General features: G+C 42.2%; 1 protein-coding gene across 4 annotated transcripts in view; it reads left to right on the top strand.

The window, feature by feature from the left end:
* The window catches only part of LOC126109737 (F-box/LRR-repeat protein 2-like), a 150,603-nt gene that overhangs the window by 8,316 nt on the left and 123,727 nt on the right, over positions 1 to 18,560 (top strand). For all 4 annotated transcript variants that reach the window (XM_049914791.1, XM_049914793.1, XM_049914790.1 and 1 more), the window contains exons 2-3: positions 3,096 to 3,250; positions 3,434 to 3,578. The gene's annotated coding sequence lies outside the window, so the exon portion shown is untranslated. The remainder of the gene's footprint in view (positions 1 to 3,095; positions 3,251 to 3,433; positions 3,579 to 18,560) is intronic.

The raw sequence follows: 18,560 nt of genomic DNA, 5'->3' as shown, positions 1-18,560 counted from the left end.
GTTGCTCTTCGTGGCAAGTCATCCTGTGCTTACACTTCAGCAATAGCTACTTGTGCACTGTTTGTTAGGACGGTCTCGTTATCTTTAATAGTAATACTACCTACCACAGTGGTTACTTTTCCTGTCTCCCTTCTAACAATATTCCATACTGATTTGATTTTAGTGCCGGAGTTGTTCATTTCTTCTCTAACATACATATTTCTTGATTTCCTTACATCTTTTCTCAGTGTGTTACAATAATTTTTATAGTGTTAAACTATTTCTGGATCTTTACTAGTTCTTGCTGTCTCATACAGTTTTCTTTTTCTTTCTGAAGACACTTTAATACCTCTTTGAAAAGTGTGTGGTGTTACATTCAGTAATTTTCTTGGGAAACAATGTTCAAAAAGGGATATAAAATTATCAAGAAATATGTTGCATTTATCATTAGCATTTGGCTCATTATATATACCTCCCCAATTAACATTCCTTAAACTTTCTCTGAAGTGCTCTATAAATAAGGGGTTGAGCAACCTCACACTTTTACTTAATGGTTTCTGAACTGTACACCCTGTTAGGTTTTGTAAGTTAATCAGCTGTGCATCATGGTCTGACAGTCCATTTACCACAGGGAAAGCATGTGTATGTTTTACATCCGCTTTTTGTACAAATACATTATCTATTTGAGTGCTACTGTCTTGAGCTATACATGTAGGGAAATTGACGACTGATTCTGAGTTAGATGTTGTTAATAACACTTCTAGTTAACTTTTCATATCAGAATTACTTAGAAAGTTTACATTGAAATCGCCACAGATTAATAACTTCTTTTTTTGTCTGACAGACAGCATAATAGGGAGTAACTTTTTTTACGAATAACTTCCAGTCTCTTAATGGGCGAGCAGTGGTTAGGAAGGGAGTGAGACAGGGTTGTAGCCTATACCTCATGTTATTCAATCTATACATTGAGCAAGCAGTAAAGGAAACAATAGAAAAATTTGGAGTAGGAATTAAACTCCATCGAGAAGAAACAAAAACTTTGAGGTTTGTTGATGACTTTGTAATTCTGTCAGAGACAGCAAAGGACCTGGAAGAGCAGTTGAACAGAATGGACAGTGTATTGAAAGGAGGATACAAGATTAACATCAATAAAAGCAAAATGAGAGTAATGGAATGTAGTCAAGTTATATCAGGTGATGCTGACGGAATTAGATTAGGAAATGAGACACTTTAGGTAGTAGATGAGTTTTGCTATTTGGGGAGCAAAATAACTGATGATGGTCAAAGTAGAGAGGATATAAAATGTAGACTAGCTGTGGCAAGGAAAGCAGTGTTTCTGAAGATGACAAATTTGTTAACATCGAGTATAGATTTAAGTGTCAGGATGTCTCTTCTCAAAGTATTTGCATGGAGTGTAGCTACGTACGGATGTGAAATGTGGATGATAAATAGTTTAGATAAGAAGTGAATAGACGCCTTTGAAATGTGGTGCTACAGAAGGATGCTGAAGATTGGATGGGTAGATCACATAACTAACCTAGCTGGGGGGGGTATGAAATAGAATTGGGGAGAAGAGGAATTTGTGGCACAGCTTGTCTAGAAGAAGTGATCGGTTGGTAGGACATGTTCTGAGGCATCAAGGAATCACCAATTTAGTATTGGAGGGCAGCGTGGAGGGTAAAAATGGTAGAGGGAGACCAAGAGATGAATACACTAAGCAGATTCAGAAGGATGTAGGTTGCAGTAGTTACTTGGAAATGAAGAAGCTTGCACAGGATAGAGTAGCATGGAGAGCTGCGTCAAACCAGTCTCTGGACAACAACAACAGGACGTGAAACATCTGAAAGAAAACAACCTGCAACAATTGCCAGAAGCGTCCAGGCCAAAGGAGGAAGCATTATGGTCTGGGGATCTCATAATTGAGGATGGCACAGTGGGCCAACACAAGTATGCATCTATCCTTGGGGATCATGTCTACCCCTACATGCAGTTTGTTTTTCCTGAGCACAATGGCATCTTCCAGCAGGACAATGAAATGTGTCATGCAGATCATAATTTACATGCATGGTTCGAAGACCACCAGGATGTGTTTACTGTACTCCCCCAGCTACCAAACTCCCTGGACTTAAACACAACTGAGAATGTGTAGGAGCACATCAATCAGGCTATTCACAGCATGGGTCATCAACTGAGAAACCTAGCCCAGCTGGCAACGACTCAGGCCTCGACATGGCTCTATGTCCCTGTTGGCATTTTCCAGTACCTCATCAATTCTCTTCCTGCACGTCTCAAAGTGGTCCTCTCTAGAAAAGTTGGTTATTAACGATTTTGACACGTGGTCCCATTAATATGACCAGACATTGTATGAGGAACAGAAGAAGGGCTGACACACTACCCTGTGATACTCTTATTGTGACTTTTTTTGCACCAATACTTATCTGATTTTATGATTAAAATGAGCTAATACAAGTTCCACCACCTGTGATCTAGTTAGAAAATATGTCTGAAACCACCTTTTTTTCTGCCCTCAACCCTAATGACCTCGTCATCAATGGGGTGTTAAGCTCTAATCTTTCTTCCTTTTATATAATTGAGTGGTGTCTCTTGTATCAGACATGTCTGACAGAAAAGACACCACTCTTGATGGTGCTGCTGGAGCAATAGAGGGTGGGGAAGGAAAGGGAAAGAATGCATGGTAAACTCATGACTTCCAGCCACACAGGACTGTGTGGTAATGTAACGGCAAAAGATGGAAATTTGTGCCAAACCGGGACTCGAATCCGGATGCTCCTCTTCTGTAAAACAGTTGTCTTAACCCCCACAGACATCCAGACACACTTTCCGTCCGACCCAAGACCTTCCTTTTCTCTCCATTTTATTCCCATTGCTTGCAACTTAATTAAAAGTATTTCATGACCAACATTATCAAAAGGTTTAGAAAGATCTAAATTAACTCCTGTAACATTGTTGTTTTTTTTTTATATATTCCTAACTATTTCATCTGTGTAATCCATCATCGCTATTTCTGTGCTTCTACCTTTTTGAAAGCTATCTTGGTTACCGTTCAGTAGCTCATGATCATTTACGCACTTGTTGATTTGTTGTTCCTTTAACAGGATGGCTACTCAAACTCAGAGAGAAAATATATCCCTGAGTATTCATGTTGTGAGAAAGAAGACAGTGTGAAGAAACCCCTGAAAAATTAACAGTGGAGAAGATGAGGATGCCACAACAATGAGCTTTCTTTCATCTCTGCTAAGATATACTACCGGTAAGCACTAGTTTAACTGCAGTTTTTAAACAACAATAATTTATATAGAATAATATTCATGTAATTAACACACTTTGAAACATTAAGTATTTTAAAATTTGTTATTTATAAAACTCAGTAAAATTAAATTTCAGTGCTAGATTAAAAACACTGTATTCCCTGAGATTTCCCTGTTTTTTCCAGGTAAAATGTAATTCCCTGAGAATTCCAGGTTATCCAGAAGAATCAGCACCCTGACTGAATCTCTCAAATACTTTAGAGTATGCTGGAGGAATTGATATGGACCAATACTTTCCAACTTTACACGTATAACCGCTCTTGAATAAAGGTACAGTTTTCTAAATTTTTAATCTGTGGAGGACCATTCCCTCAATAAACGGTAAATTAGCAGTGTGAGCCAAGGACTTTACAATTTGTGAAACAGTATGGGTTATAAGTGACACTAGAACTTCATCTACACCTGGTGACATTTTACATTTGAAATTTTTAGCCACTATTCGAAACTAACCCCAAGCTGTACACCATGTACAATACTTGTGTTCATCCTGATTTATGAAATACAAGCTCAGTGTCTGAGAAGCATTTATAAAGAAATCAATTATGTAATTTGTTTTATTCTTGCTAATATTACCGGAAGGAAGGAAATTTGGGTTTAACAACTCACATGCCTCGAGGTCACTAGAGACTGAGCACAAGCTTGGAACGTTTCAAGGAAGGGGAAGGAAATCAGTCATGCTGTTTCAATGGAACCATCCCAGCTTTGCCCTGGAGCAATTTTGGGAAATCACGGAATTCCTAGACCTGGATATCTGGTTGCAGATTTGAACTATCGTACTCCTGAGTGCGAGTCCAGTGTCAAACAACTTTGCCACCTCACTCAGTAATATTAATGTTATTAGTGTTAGTAAAAGTAATTTCCTGGTCTTCGTGTCTCTTCCCTAATTCAGTTTTTACAAATTCCCATACAGATATTGATTTATTGCCCGACAAGCTTATTATGATATAGTTTCCAAGCAATTTTGTCTTTGGAATTACTTGTTGATAAATTTTCTTATCAATCTTTCCATATTCCATAAACTGCGAATCTATGGATCTTTTTATTTGAAAACCGAGCCTTTTTAGAGTGCTACAGAAAATGTTAATGCTCAATGTAAATCCAGGTACTAGATTTATTGGTCTCATATGAATAGGCTCTGGTCAATTTCTTCAGGAAGCAGATTTCAAAATTAGTCACAAGTACTGAAGAGAAAGCATTGTAAGCATTGTTAGTACATGATTGTGAAAGCATTTCCACATCACTGATTTCTTAGACTATTTATAAAACCAGCTTAGTTTTACTCACAAGGGAACCTCCCCATCGCACCCCCCTCAGATTTATTTATAAGTTGGCTCAGTGGATAGGCCTTGAAAAACTGAACACAGATCAATCAAGAAAACAGGAAGAAGTTGTGTGGAACTATGAAAAAAATAAGCAAAATATAGAAACTGAGTAGTCCATGCGCAAGATACGCAACATCAAGGATAGTGTAAGTTCAGGAGCACCGTGGTCCCGTGGTTAGTGTGAGAGGTCCTTGGTTGAAGTCTTCCCTCAAGTGAAAAGTTTACTTCCTTTATTTTCGCAAAGTTATGATCTGTCCGTTCGTTCATTGACGTCTATGTTCACTGTAATAAGTTTAGTGTCTGTGTTTTGCGACCGCACCGCAAAATAGTGCGATTAGTAGACGAAATGACGTGCCTCTCCAATGAAGTCGCGAGCTGTATTTGCTGGACTCACATTGCCCACGGAATACATCTCACGTATTTAATGCACTCTCGTCCAAAGTAGCGAACAGTTAACTTCCAGCCAGGGAGCCTTGTTAGCAGGAATACTCTCTCTTCCGTGCGCTGCAGTCGACTGACGTCGTGTGTTTCGATGTTTGTTTAGGTGTAGCGTCCCCATACTACGGCGCAGTTATCTCGCATCGGACAGATGAACGGACTGATAATAATTGTCTAAAAATAAAAAAATTAAACTTCTCACTCGAGGGAAGACTTGAACCAAGGACCTCTCGCTCCGTAGCTGCTCACGCTAACCACAGGACCACGGCGCTCCTGAACTCAGAACGTTGTTCTTGTTGCCTATGTTGCGCATGGACTACTCAGTTTGTATATTTTGCTTATTTTTTTCATAGTTCCACACAACTTCTTCCTGTTTTCTCGATTGATCTGTGTTCAGTTTTTCAAGGCCTATCCACTGTGCCAACTTTTAACTGAATGTGAGTGGGGTGCGATGGGGAGGTTCCCTTGTCAGAAAAATCCATACATATGAATGTATGTTGCACCTCTCTCCTAAACGACTGGAATGATTTCAACTAAACTTGTTACACAGATCACTTACCATATGGAAAGAACCGCTGTGGAGGTAACAACCACCTACCTCTGAAAGGGGAGGGGGTGAGGAAATGCATAGCTCAAGACATGCAAATAACAAGAACATATTAAGGCCAGCATTTAAGAATGAGAGCACTTAGTGACTTGCAACCAACTTTACATATAATTTCAACCCTTCACAAGGTTTTTCTTGGTGACACCCCCCACAAAATGATGAAAGGAAAAAGTTTATCGCTTACAAAATGTTTGCTGTTCATGGTGTAAAATTGCTGCACCAGGCATTACCTTATAATTCATTACTTATTTACTAATAACAAGTAGGTAAAAAGACAAGGGCTACTAGAAATCCTTGGGTAACAGAAGAAATATTGAATTTAATTGATGAAAGGAGAAAATATAAAAAGGTAGTAAATGAAGCAGGCAAAAAGAAATACAAACGTCTCAAAAATGAGATTGACAGGAAGTGCAAAATGGCTAGAGGACAAATGTAAGGATGTAGAGGCTTATCTCACTAGGGGCAAGATAGATACTGCCTACAGGAAAATTAAAGAGACCTTTGGAGAAAAGAGAGCCACTTGTATGAATATCAAGAGCTCAGATGGAAACCAAGTTCTAAGCAAAGAAGGGAAAGCAGAAAGGTGGAAGGAATATATAGGGGGTCTATACAAGGGCGATGTACTTGAGGACAATATTATGGAAATGGAAGAGGATGTAGATGAAGATGAAATGGGAGATTGATACTGCATGAAGAGTTTGACAGAGCACTGAAAGACCTGAGTCGAAACAAGGCTCCAGGAGTAGACAACATTCCATTAGAACTACTGGCGGCCTTGGGAGAGCCAGTCCTGACAAAACTCTACCATCTGTTGAGCAAGATGTATGAGACAGGCGAAATACCCTCAGACTTCAAGAAGAATATAATAATTCCAATCCTAAAGAAAGCAGGTGCTGACAGATGTGAAAATTACCGAACTATCAGTTTAATAAGTCACAGCTGCAAAATACTAAAGTGAATTCTTTACAGACAAATGGAAAAAGTGGTAGAAGCCGACCTCGGGGAAGATCAGTTTGGATTCCGTAGAAATGCTGGAACACGTGAGGCAATACTGACCTTATGACTTATCTTAGAAGAAAGATTAAGGAAAGGCAAACCTACATTTCTAGCATTTGTAGACTTAGAGAAAGTTTTTGACAATGTTGACTGGAATACTCTCTTTGAAATTCTAAAGGTGTCAGGGGTAAAATACAGAGAGCGAAAGGCTATTTACAATTTGTACAGAAACCAGATGGCAGTTATAAGAGTCAAGGGGCATGAAAGGGAAGCAGTGGTTGGGAAGGGAGTGAGACAGGATTGTAGCCTCTCCCCGATGTTATTCAATCTGTATATTGAGCAAGCAGTAAAGGAAACAAAAGAAAAATTTGGAGTAGGTATTAAAATCCATGGAGAAGAAATAAAAACTTTGAGGTTCGCTGATGACATTGTAATCCTGTCAGAGACAGCATAGCACCTGGAAGAGCAGCTAAATGGAATGGACAGTGTATTGAAAGGAGGCTATAAGATGAACATCAACAAAAGCAAAACGAGGATAATGGAATGTAGTTGAATTAAGTCGGGTGATGATGAGGGAATTACATTAGGAAATGAGACACTTAAAGTAGTAAAGGAGTTTTGCTATTTGGGGAGCAAAATAACTGATGATGGTCGAAGTAGAGAGAATATGAAATGTAGACTGGCAATGGCAAGGAAAGTGTTTCTGAAGAAGAGAAATTTGTTAACATTGAGTATAGATTTAAGTGTCAGGAAGTCGTTTCTGAAAGTATTTGGAGTGTAGCCATGTATGGAAGTGAAACATGGACGATAAATAGTTTGGACAAGAAGAGAATAGAATCTTTCGAAATGTGGTGATACAGAAGAATGCTGAAGATTAGATGGGTAGATCACATAACTAATGAGGAGGTATTGACTAGAATTGGGGAGAAGAGAAATTTGTGGCACACCTTGACTAGAAGAAGGGATCGGTTCGTAGGACATGTTCTGAGGCAACAGGGGATCAAAAATTTAGCATTGGAAGGCAGTGTGGCAGGTAAAAATTGTAGAGGGATATCAAGAGATGAATACATTAGGCAGATGCAGAAGGATGTAGGTTGCAGTAAGTACTGGGAGATGAAGCACCTTGCACAGGATAGAGTAGCATGGAGAGCTGCATCAAACCAGTCTCAGGACTGAAGACCACAACAACAACAACAACAATAACTGTATTTGCAACTAATTAGCACACAGTATTCACATACGCTGTTGAATGTAACTGCCAAAATATATCATTATATGACATATATTTCAGAGATACCACGTCATACACATCGAGCTGGTTGAAAACAAAACTGCTGGTCAAAATTGGCTAGAGATACAGGTGAAGGATTTGTACACATACGTGGGAAATATGTTAAATACAGGGTGCACATAAAGTATGGGAACACTTTCAATTATTTATTGCACAAGAACCAAACATTGTACATATATCATACATATGTCATTTTGAAGAGAATCCTGAAAGTTTTTTTCATGTATACTGCCACAGCGTAGTTTGGTAATTTGCCGATAGTCAGCACTAGTTGCAAACATGGTGAGTTCAGGTGCAGAACAAGCTTTCTGTGTGTTGGAGTATGACAAAAACAAGTGTGCTACAGCTGTTCAACAGATGTTTAGAACCAAGTATGGTACGAAGCCACTAACAAGGAAGGCCATTTACCACTGGCACAACAAAGTCGTTAGGATGGGTTGCTTGTGCCCGGCAAAGAGAAACGGTCATCCCAGTGTGAGTGAAGTGAATGTGGAGCATGTACAAGAGACATTCAGAAGGAGTCCAAAGAAATCTGTGCATTGTGCATCTTGTGAACTCGAAATGGCTCCAATGACAGTGTGGAAAGTCCTGTGACAGAAGCTGTCTATAAAACCATTCAAATTGAAGCTAGTGCAGAAGCTCGATGATGACGACAAAGACAAGTGTTTTGAGATTTGTTCGTAGTTGCAACAACTGAATGAGAATGGGTATGACATTGTTGATCGCCTAATTTTTAGCAACGAAGCCACTTTTCACACTAATGGGAAAGTGAACAGGCATAATTGTCAAATATGGGGTACAAAGCATCCACACAAATGTATTGAATTTGAGCATTATTCCCCAAAAGTAAATGTTTTTTGTGCTTTGTCATGTCAGAAACTGTACGGGCCATTCTTCTTCACCGAGAGCACTGTCATTGGAGATTCCTACTTAGAGATGTTGCATCAATGGATGATGCCCCAAATGCAATTGGACTCTCCATTCATCTTTCAGCAGGATGGGGCTCCACCCCATTTTCATCGTGAAGTTCGTGGGTATCTGAACACGGAGATGCCACACTGATGGATCGGCTGTGCTACAGAAGGGGACAGCTGTTTCATGAAATAGCCTCCCCGACCACCAGATCTCACTGTGTGTGACTTTTTTCTGTGGGGACACATTAAAGAATTGGTGTATGTACTGCCTGTACAACATGATGTAGCAGAAATCTGGGAAAGAATACGGGAAGCAACTGCTACAGTTGACGATGTCATGCTGGGATGGGTATGGCAAGAATTCGATTATCGTATTGACGTCTGCTGGGGCACTCATAGTTCGAATATTGAATGTTTGTAAAAAAAACTTTCAGAGTTTCTCTTCAAAATGCAATATGTATGACATCTGTACAATGTTTAGTTGCTGTGCAATAAATACACTCCTGGAAATTGAAATAAGAACACCGTGAATTCATTGTCCCAGGAAGGGGAAACTTTATTGACACATTCCTGGGGTCAGATACATCACATGATCACACTGACAGAACCACAGGCACATAGACACAGGCAACAGAGCATGCACAATGTCGGCACTAGTACAGTGTATATCCACCTTTCGCAGCAATGCAGGCTGCTATTCTCCCATGGAGACGATCGTAGAGATGCTGGATGTAGTCCTGTGGAACGGCTTGCCATGCCATTTCCACCTGGCGCCTCAGTTGGACCAGTGTTCGTGCTGGACGTGCAGACCGCGTGAGACGACGCTTCATCCAGTCCCAAACATGCTCAATGGGGGACAGATCCGGAGATCTTGCTGGCCAGGGTAGTTGACTTACACCTTCTAGAGCACGTTGGGTGGCACGGGATACATGCGGACGTGCATTGTCCTGTTGGAACAGCAAGTTCCCTTGCCGGTCTAGGAATGGTAGAACGATGGGTTCGACGATGGTTTGGATGTACCGTGCAGTATTCAGTGTCCCCTCGACGATCACCAGTGGTGTACGGCCAGTGTAGGAGATCGCTCCCCACACCATGATGCCGGGTGTTGGCCCTGTGTGCCTCGGTCGTATGCAGTCCTGATTGTGGCGCTCACCTGCACGGCGCCAAACACGCATACGACCATCATTGGCACCAAGGCAGAAGCGACTCTCATCGCTGAAGATGACACGTCTCCATTCGTCCCTCCATTCACGCCTGTCGCGACACCACTGGAGACGGGCTGCACGATGTTGGGGCGTGAGCGGAAGACGGCCTAACGGTGTGCGGGACCGTAGCCCAGCTTCATGGAGACGGTTGCGAATGGTCCTCGCCGATACCCCAGAAGCAACAGTGTCCCTAATTTGCTGGGAAGAGGCGGTGCGGTCCCAGCTCGACGGGCACGTGCGCCTTCCGCCGACCACTGGCGACAACATCGATGTACTGTGGAGACCTCACGCCTCACGTGTTGAGCAATTCGGCGGTACGTTCACCCGGCCTCCCGCATGCCCACTATACGCCCTCGCTCAAAGTCCGTCAACTGCACATACGGTTCACGTCCACGCTGTCGCGGCATGCTACCAGTGTTAAAGACTGCGATGGAGCTCCGTATGCCACGGCAAACTGGCTGACACTGACGGCGGCGGTGCACAAATGCTGCGCAGCTAGCGCCATTCGACGGCCAACACCGCGGTTCCTGGTGTGTCCGCTGTGCCGTGCGTGTGATCATTGCTTGTACAGCCCTCTCGCAGTGTCCGGAGCAAGTATGGTATGGTGGGTCTGACACACCGGTGTCAATGTGGTCTTTTTTCCATTTCCAGGAGTGTAATTGTATGTGTTCCCAGACTTTATGTACACCCTGTATATGTGGTATGTGTGAAGACCGGCAAAGCCATGGATAAAAAGCTCCTCCTAAACCTTTGGCTCGATTTCAGCCAATTTTACACACTTAGTTTCTGGAAAGAAATACAGTGGGGGTGGGGAGACAACATGGAGAGGGAAGAGGAGACGAACAGATGGAGAGGGGGAAGAAGGCAATGAACATAGATTGGCGGGGGGGAGGAGAAGGAAGAGGATCATGACACAAAGAGAGTAGGAGATGGACAGAAACGTGGGGAGAGGAGGGAATGCACAGAAATGGGGAGAGGAGGAGAGGGACAGACAAAGGAAAGAGGAGAAGGTGGACAGAGAGAGGGGGAGAGAAGGAAATGGACATAGAGAGAAGAAGGAGGAGATGGACATATAGGGGGGTGAGATGGAGATACAAATGGGAGCAGAAATTATTTAATTGGACAGAGAAAAAATCTATTCACCAAGTGGTGGCAGAACACACACATGAAACACTGATGTGATTGGCAAGCTTTCGGAGCCAGTGGCTCCTTCTCAGGCAGAAATGTTGAAGAGGAAGGAAGAAGGGTGAAGGAAAAGGACTGGAGAGGTCTAGGAAAAGGGGTAGACTTTGGGAAAGTCATCCAGAACCGTGGGTCAGGGGAGATTTACCGTACAGGATGAGAAGATTTTTGGGGACTGCATCGGACAAGATTTGAAAACCTGAGAGCTTAAAGGTGGACAACAGGGTAATATGCAAGACAGAGATTACTATTAAGACATAAGAGTGAGAAGCTAAGTGTATTGTATGTAACAGAGGTGGGAGGGGGTGGTGAAAAATAGATGGAAAAGACAATGAAATATGTAGAAAACTAAAATGGAGGGAAGCAAAGAGCAGCTACAGTGAAGAAAAGCTGAGACAGAAGAAATTCACGTAAATTAAGGCCAGATGGATGGCAAGAACCGAGAACATGTTATAGTGCTAGTTCCCACCTGCAGAGTTCTGAGAAACTGGTGTCTGGGGAAAGAATCCAGATGGCACATATGGTGAAATAGGTGCTGAGGTCACAAATATTATGCTGTACAGCATGCTCTGCAACAGGATATTGCGAGTTGCCAGTATACACCCTCTGCCTATGCCCATTCAGCCTAATTGATAATTTGGTGGTAGTCATGCCTATGTAGAAGGCTGAACAGTGTTTACGAGGGGGGACCCAAAAGTAACCGGAATCTTAGTGCTGCACATCGTGTACTTGTAGTAGCAGGTTGCCCTGCCAGAGGGTTGTAGTAGGAGCTCTGCTGAGTCATTCTGCCACGCGGCGTTACCCAACAGTGAGAAGTGTGGTTTCTTTGGCAGGTCTTTGAGTGTGCGTACAGTGCAGACGTGACACAAGGAAATGGCTAGTTCTTACAAACAACGTGCGGCAGTGAAGTTTTGTTTCTTGCTTGGCAAGAATGCAGCAGAAACTGTTGCGATGATTCAGACAGCCTACAAAGACCATGCTCTTAGTAAAATGCAAGTGTACAAATGGTTTTCTTGGTTTAAAAAGGGAGAAATGGTGGCTGAAGATCAGCCCCGTTCTGGTCGACCTTCAACTGCTCAAAGGGAAGACAACATCAACAGAATTCGTGATCTCATCAGTGAAGATCGACGCAGGACAATTGACCAACTCGAGAGCTTGTCTGGGTTGTCCTGGAGCTCAATTCAGCGCATCTTGCCCATTGATTTGGGGATGTGAAGAGTGGCAGCAAAATTCGTGCCGAAGCTTCTTACCGGAGATCAAAGGGATCGTCACGTTCAAGCCCGTCTCAAAATGAAGGACGCGTTCAAAGATGATCCACATTTTTTCAACAAAATCATTACAAGTGATGAATCTTGGCGCTATGGGTATGATCCAGAAAGTAAACAACAGTCATCACAATGGAAGTCGCCTGGCTCACCTCAACCGACAAAAGCTCGACAAATGAAATTGAATGTGAAAATGATGTTGATCGGTTTTTTGACATCAAAGGGATCGTACACTCTGAATTTGTCCCTGAAAACCAACAATTCTATTTGGAGGTTATGAAACAGCTTTGCAGAAGTTTGTCGCAAAAACATCCGGCTTTGTGGGATTCTGGCGTGTGGTTCCTGCATCACGACAATGCTCCCGCGCACACGGCTCTCAGCGTTCGCCAGTTTTTGGCCTCAATGAAGATGACTACACCCATGCGCCCCATTTGCCAGATTTAGCACCCTCGGACATCTTCCTATTCCTGAGGATGAAAAGAGACTTGAGAGGGAAGCGTTTTGCGGATGTGGAAGACGTAAAACGCAATGTCATGAAAATGCTAGCAGGTATCAAAGAGGACAAATTTAAAAGGTGCTTCAAACACTAGAATGAACATTTGGACAAGTGTATTAATGCTAATGGAGAGTACTTCGAAGGAGATTAAGGTTTTATTTGAAAACAATTAAGTATATTCTTTCTAGAAAGAAATTCCGGTTATTTTTGGGTCCCCCCTCATACATAAAAGCTGGTATATGACGCATCATTTTGTAGGTGGCTCTCCCTTTGATGGTATATGTTCTGCCAGTTACAAGGCTATTATAAACAGTGCTAGGAGGGTGCACAGGGTGAATCTTGCAGTGGGGAAGGTCAGAGGGATAGGAGCCGTACAGTAAGGAGATCGGTGCAGAAGGAGACTAGGGTCTGACAAGAATATTGAGGAGATTGGGAGGGTGACAGAAAGCTATTCTACGTGTTGTGGGTAAAATTTTAGGTGAACGGATCTTATTTCAGGACATGATTTTATCCTGTTGCAGATCATGCTCTACAACATAACAGTTGTGACCTCAGAACCTGTTTTACTGCACGCACCATCTGGGTTCTTCCCCCAGACACCAGTTTCTCAGAACTCTGCACGTAGGAACTAGCACTACAATATGTCCTCGGTTCTCGCCACCCACCTGGCCTTAATTTACGTTACTTTCTTCCATCTCAGCCTTTCTTCACTATAACTACTCCTTGCTTCCCTCTGTTTTAGTTTTCTACATCTTTCATTGTCTTTCTCGTCTATTTTTCACCACCCCCTCCCACCTCTGTTATGCACAGTGTACTTAGCTTCTCACTCTTATTAACTCGTGCACGATGTTTTAGTAGTAATCTCTGTCTTGCATATTACCCTTTCTTTCACCTTTATGCTCTCAGGTTTTCAAATCTCGTCAGATGCAGCTCCGAACAATAAATCTTTCCTTATCATCCCATATGGTAAGTCTCCCTGCCCCTCAGTTCTGGATGACTTTCCCAAAATCTATCCCTTTTCCAAGACCTCTCCAGTACTTTTTCTTCACCCTTCTTCCTTCCCCTTCAACCCTTCTGCCTGAAGAAGGAGTCACTGGCTCCAAAAGCTTGCCAATCACGTCATTCTTTTGGACTTGCTTTCCGGAGGACTATGGTTCAATTCTGCATCCGGCCATCCTGATTTAGGTTTTCCGTGATTTCCCTAAATCATTCCAGGCAAATGCCGGGATGGTACCTTTCAAAGGACATGGCCGAATTCCTTCCCCATTCTTCCCTAATCTGATGAGACTGATGACCTCACTGTTTGGTCTCCTCCCCCAAACAACCCAACCCCCAACACAAGTCTTTCATGTGTGTGTTCTGCTGCTGCTTGGTGAGTGGATGTTTTTTATCTGTCCAATTAAATAATTTATCTAAAAACAAAGATGATGTAACTTACCAAACAAAAGCATTGGCATGTTGATAGACACACAAACATACACACAAAATTCAAGCTTTCGCAACCAACGATTGCTTGATCAGGAAAGAGGGAAGGAGAGGGAAAGACGAAAGGATGTGGGTTTTAAGGGAGAGGGTAAGGAGTCATTCCAATCTCGGGAGTGGAAAGACTTACCTTAGGGGGAAAAAAGGACAGGTACACACACACACACACACACCACACACACACACACACACACACACACACACACACATATCAATTCGCACATATACAGGCACAAGCAGAGAAGTGGGGTGTGGACGCGCCTGGCTCTCTCTCTCTGTGTGTGTGTGTGTGTGTGTGTGTGTGTGTGTGTGTGTGTGTGTGTGTGTGAGAGAGAGAGTGTGAGCGTGAGCGCGCGCTTTCGTTGCGTTTTCGAAACCGCAGCCAACCAGCCACCAGTGAAAATGTCTGCTTTTGTGTGTGTGTGTGTGTGTGTGTGTGTGTGTGTGTGTGTGTGTGTGTGTGTGTGAGTGAGTGAGTGAGTGAGTGAGTGAGTGTGGGCGCACCTGTCCTTTTTTTCCCCCTAAGGTAAGTCTTTCCGCTCCCGGGATTGGAATGACTCCTTACCCTCTCCGTTAAAACCCACATCCTTTCGTCTTTCCCTCTCCTTCCCTCTTTCCTGATGAAGCAGCCATTGGTTGTGAAAGCTTGAATTTTGCGTGTGTGTTTGTGTGTCTATCAACATGCCAACGCTTTCGTTTGGTAAGTTACATCATCTTTGTTTTTAGATATATTTTTCCCACGTGGAATGTTTCCCTCTATTATATTCATACAATTAAATAATTTTATAAATAATTGATTGTTTTCATTGTTATATTAGCCCAAATGGGAGAAGAAGGTGGGCAGAGTGGAAAGGAGCAGACGGACACAGACAGGGAGGATAAAGAGATGCACAGGGAGAGGGGAAGGAAGAGATGGACAAAAAGAGTGGGAGGAGGAAGTGAACAGAGAAAGGGAAGAGGTGGAGATAGGCAGAGAAAGGGGAGAGAAGGAGATGGTCAGAGAAAGGAAGATGGAGGAAATGGATAGTGAGAGTGCGAGGAGGAGACTGACAGAGAGAGAGGGATAAGGAGGTGAACTAACAGAAGATTGGAATAAATATGTACCCAAACAACAATGAGTACTCAACTAGTTTCTTCTGTAAGAAAGATGTAGGGCCTACAGCCCTCTCTTTTACATGTATAACTGGAATTGAAGGATGAAGGCATTATGATTAGATATCCCTCAATCGGTATTAATAAAAATTTTTTCTGAGTGATGTTTGCATTTGAAATTACGTTGCCTGAAAGACTTTCAGAAAGGAGTTTAATATGCAGCAATAAAAATCTTTGATCATTTGCCCAATGACACAAAATATCTGATGGGTAGCAAAGCAAGTTTTAAATCTAATGTAAAATCATTTCTCTTGGACAACTCCATCTATTCCATGGACGAATTCCTAATTAAAAACTGGTAGCCTATATGGGGTGTTTGGCGAAAAAAGATCAATGTTTCACACTGTGATAGTATAAGTAATTCTGAACAAAAAATGTTATATGAACATAGGTTCGTAAATGCTTCATTAGGGAGGTATGGGTATCGAAAAGGAACTTTAATTCTGCAACATTGATGTGCACAATTTGAACGTATATGTGATACAACTAGACCGTAATGTGATTTTCTTGCAAACATTGCACAGGTACGTGCTTTGTTTACGCTATGCAACCTATCACATATTATGGTCATGTGATGTACGTATTACAATCACCCACTGTTTGCGCAGTTGTGCCATGTAAGCCACATTGTGTAGTGTACTGGTGACGGATTGGTTAGCTGTGTAGTGTATGGTGTTAACTGCGTTCATACAAGCGCTGCTAACAATGCCACATGTCTACAGTAATGAAAAATACGCAGATATGGTGTATGTTTGTGGCTTCTGTGATGGTAGTGCTACTGCTGTAAGAGGAGAATACAACAGGGGCTTTCTGACTTGACAGTTACCTGATTGCAGGGTGTTTACCAAAGTGTTTATCACTTTGCATGCAACAGGCTCTCTTCCAAGTAGACATTTTTTGGCAGACCATGCATGTCAACAAACTTTGCAAGAACAGGAAGAAATTATCCCAAGTGTTGAGCGAAGTTCTGGTACGAGCGTACGTAGAATGTCCCTGTGTATGTATGTCCCACAGATGTGTATGGGAAACATTACAAGCGGAAACCCTGTATCCATTTCACATACAGCGTGTCCAAAATCTCCGTGTTGGCAACAATGCCCAACGACTGCAGTTCTGTCACTGGGTAATTGAGGAGAGTCATTTGCTTCCATACAAACTACTCACTGATGAAGCCCAATTTTCACGACATGGAATAAACAACCAACACAATAACCATAGATGGTCATGGGAAAATACGCATACTTCAGTGGATAGCAATTTTCAAGTTCGTTTTGCCATAAATGTTTGGTGCGGCATGATCGGTAACCTTTTGGTAGATCCATTTACTATCAATCAGCGATTGACAGGAGAGAGGTACCTGCATTATTTGGAAAATTCATTTGTGGAACTGTTGGAAGACGTTCCTTTTGCCAAACATACTTGAATGTATTATCAACATGACGGTGCCCCTCCACATGTTACCTTACGTGTGAGAGACCATCTCAACTGCACCTACCCTTATCGCTGGATAGGCTGTGGTGGTGCTATTAACTGGCCTCCTAGATCACTTGACCTTACGCCTTTAGATTTCTGATTATGGGGTTGGATGAAATCAGAGGTGCACAAAGTGAAGGTAAATACACAAGATGAACTGCTTCATCGCATCATGGACGCTGATGAATTGATTAGGAACCAAGCACAAACAATTGAACAAGCAACACAACATGTTATTGCTAGAATGCAAAAGTGCATTGACGTTCATGGTGGGATATTCAAACCTGTTCTGTGAACCATACAACATCTGTACGATAAGTTTTAAAGCCGTTTGTAAAAGACTGAATACATGTAACATGCATGTTGTAATGCATTATATACTAAATGCAAAGTAAATAAACATTATGTAAAACTGTATAACATAGCTGTACTTCTCTGTAACACTGTTTTCAAGAAAATCACATTACGGTCCAGTTGTAGAATTAAAGTTCCTTTCAATACCCATACCTCCCTAATGAAGCATTTGCAGACCTACGTTCATATAACATTTTGTGTTCATTATTACTTACACTATCACTGTGTAAAATATTGACCTTTCCTCCCCAAACATCTTGTATACACTGAGGTGACAAAAGTCGTGGGATACCTCGCAATATCATCTCGGATCTCCTCCTGCACGGTGCAGTGCACCGACTCGACATGGTGTGTACTCAATAAGGTGCTGGAAGTCTCCTGCAGAAATATTGAGCCATGCTGCCTTCTATAGCCGTCTATAATTGCGAAAGTGTTGCTGTAACAGGATTTTGTGCACAAACTGACCTCTCGCTTATGTCACATAAATGTTTGATGGGATTAATGTCGGGTGATCTGGATACCCAAATCGTTCGTTTGAATTCTCCAGAATCTTCTTGAAACCAATCACAAACGACTGTGGCCCAGTGACATGATGCACTGGTATCCATAAAATTTCCACTGTTGTTTGAGGACATGAAGTCTACGAATGGGTGCAAATGGTCTCAATTGGACCAGAGGACCCAGTCCATTCTATGTAAATACACCCCGATCATTATGTAGCCACCAGCAGGCTTTGTCCAGCTGAAATGGCTGCACATACATTGAAGCCCAGTTTAGCATACTATGATGGATTTTACTTTGTAGTACTACTGGAAGCTTCAAGATACAGAAGCTGAATATATCACAGCATCAACAACGAATTTAAATAACACACAGTTTATCTCATTGATTGGGAAATCAGACTGCTACTTGCCTTAAAGGTGACAGAGGAAGCAGCAGTTTTCTTCGACTGTCATCTGTAAGGAAAACAGCAGCCTGTCATCCTGATCACGATTAAAACAACATAGCTAGTAGTCCGCAGTCTTTTACATTTGGTCATCTGATGAGACAGTAGTGCATTCTGTTTCATCATTAT

Source organism: Schistocerca cancellata, chromosome 12, assembly GCF_023864275.1.
Source record: "Schistocerca cancellata isolate TAMUIC-IGC-003103 chromosome 12, iqSchCanc2.1, whole genome shotgun sequence".
Lineage (NCBI taxonomy): Eukaryota > Metazoa > Arthropoda > Insecta > Orthoptera > Acrididae > Schistocerca > Schistocerca cancellata.
The sequence above is the reverse complement of the archived record's forward strand: the minus strand, read 5'-3'. Positions and strand labels throughout refer to the sequence as shown.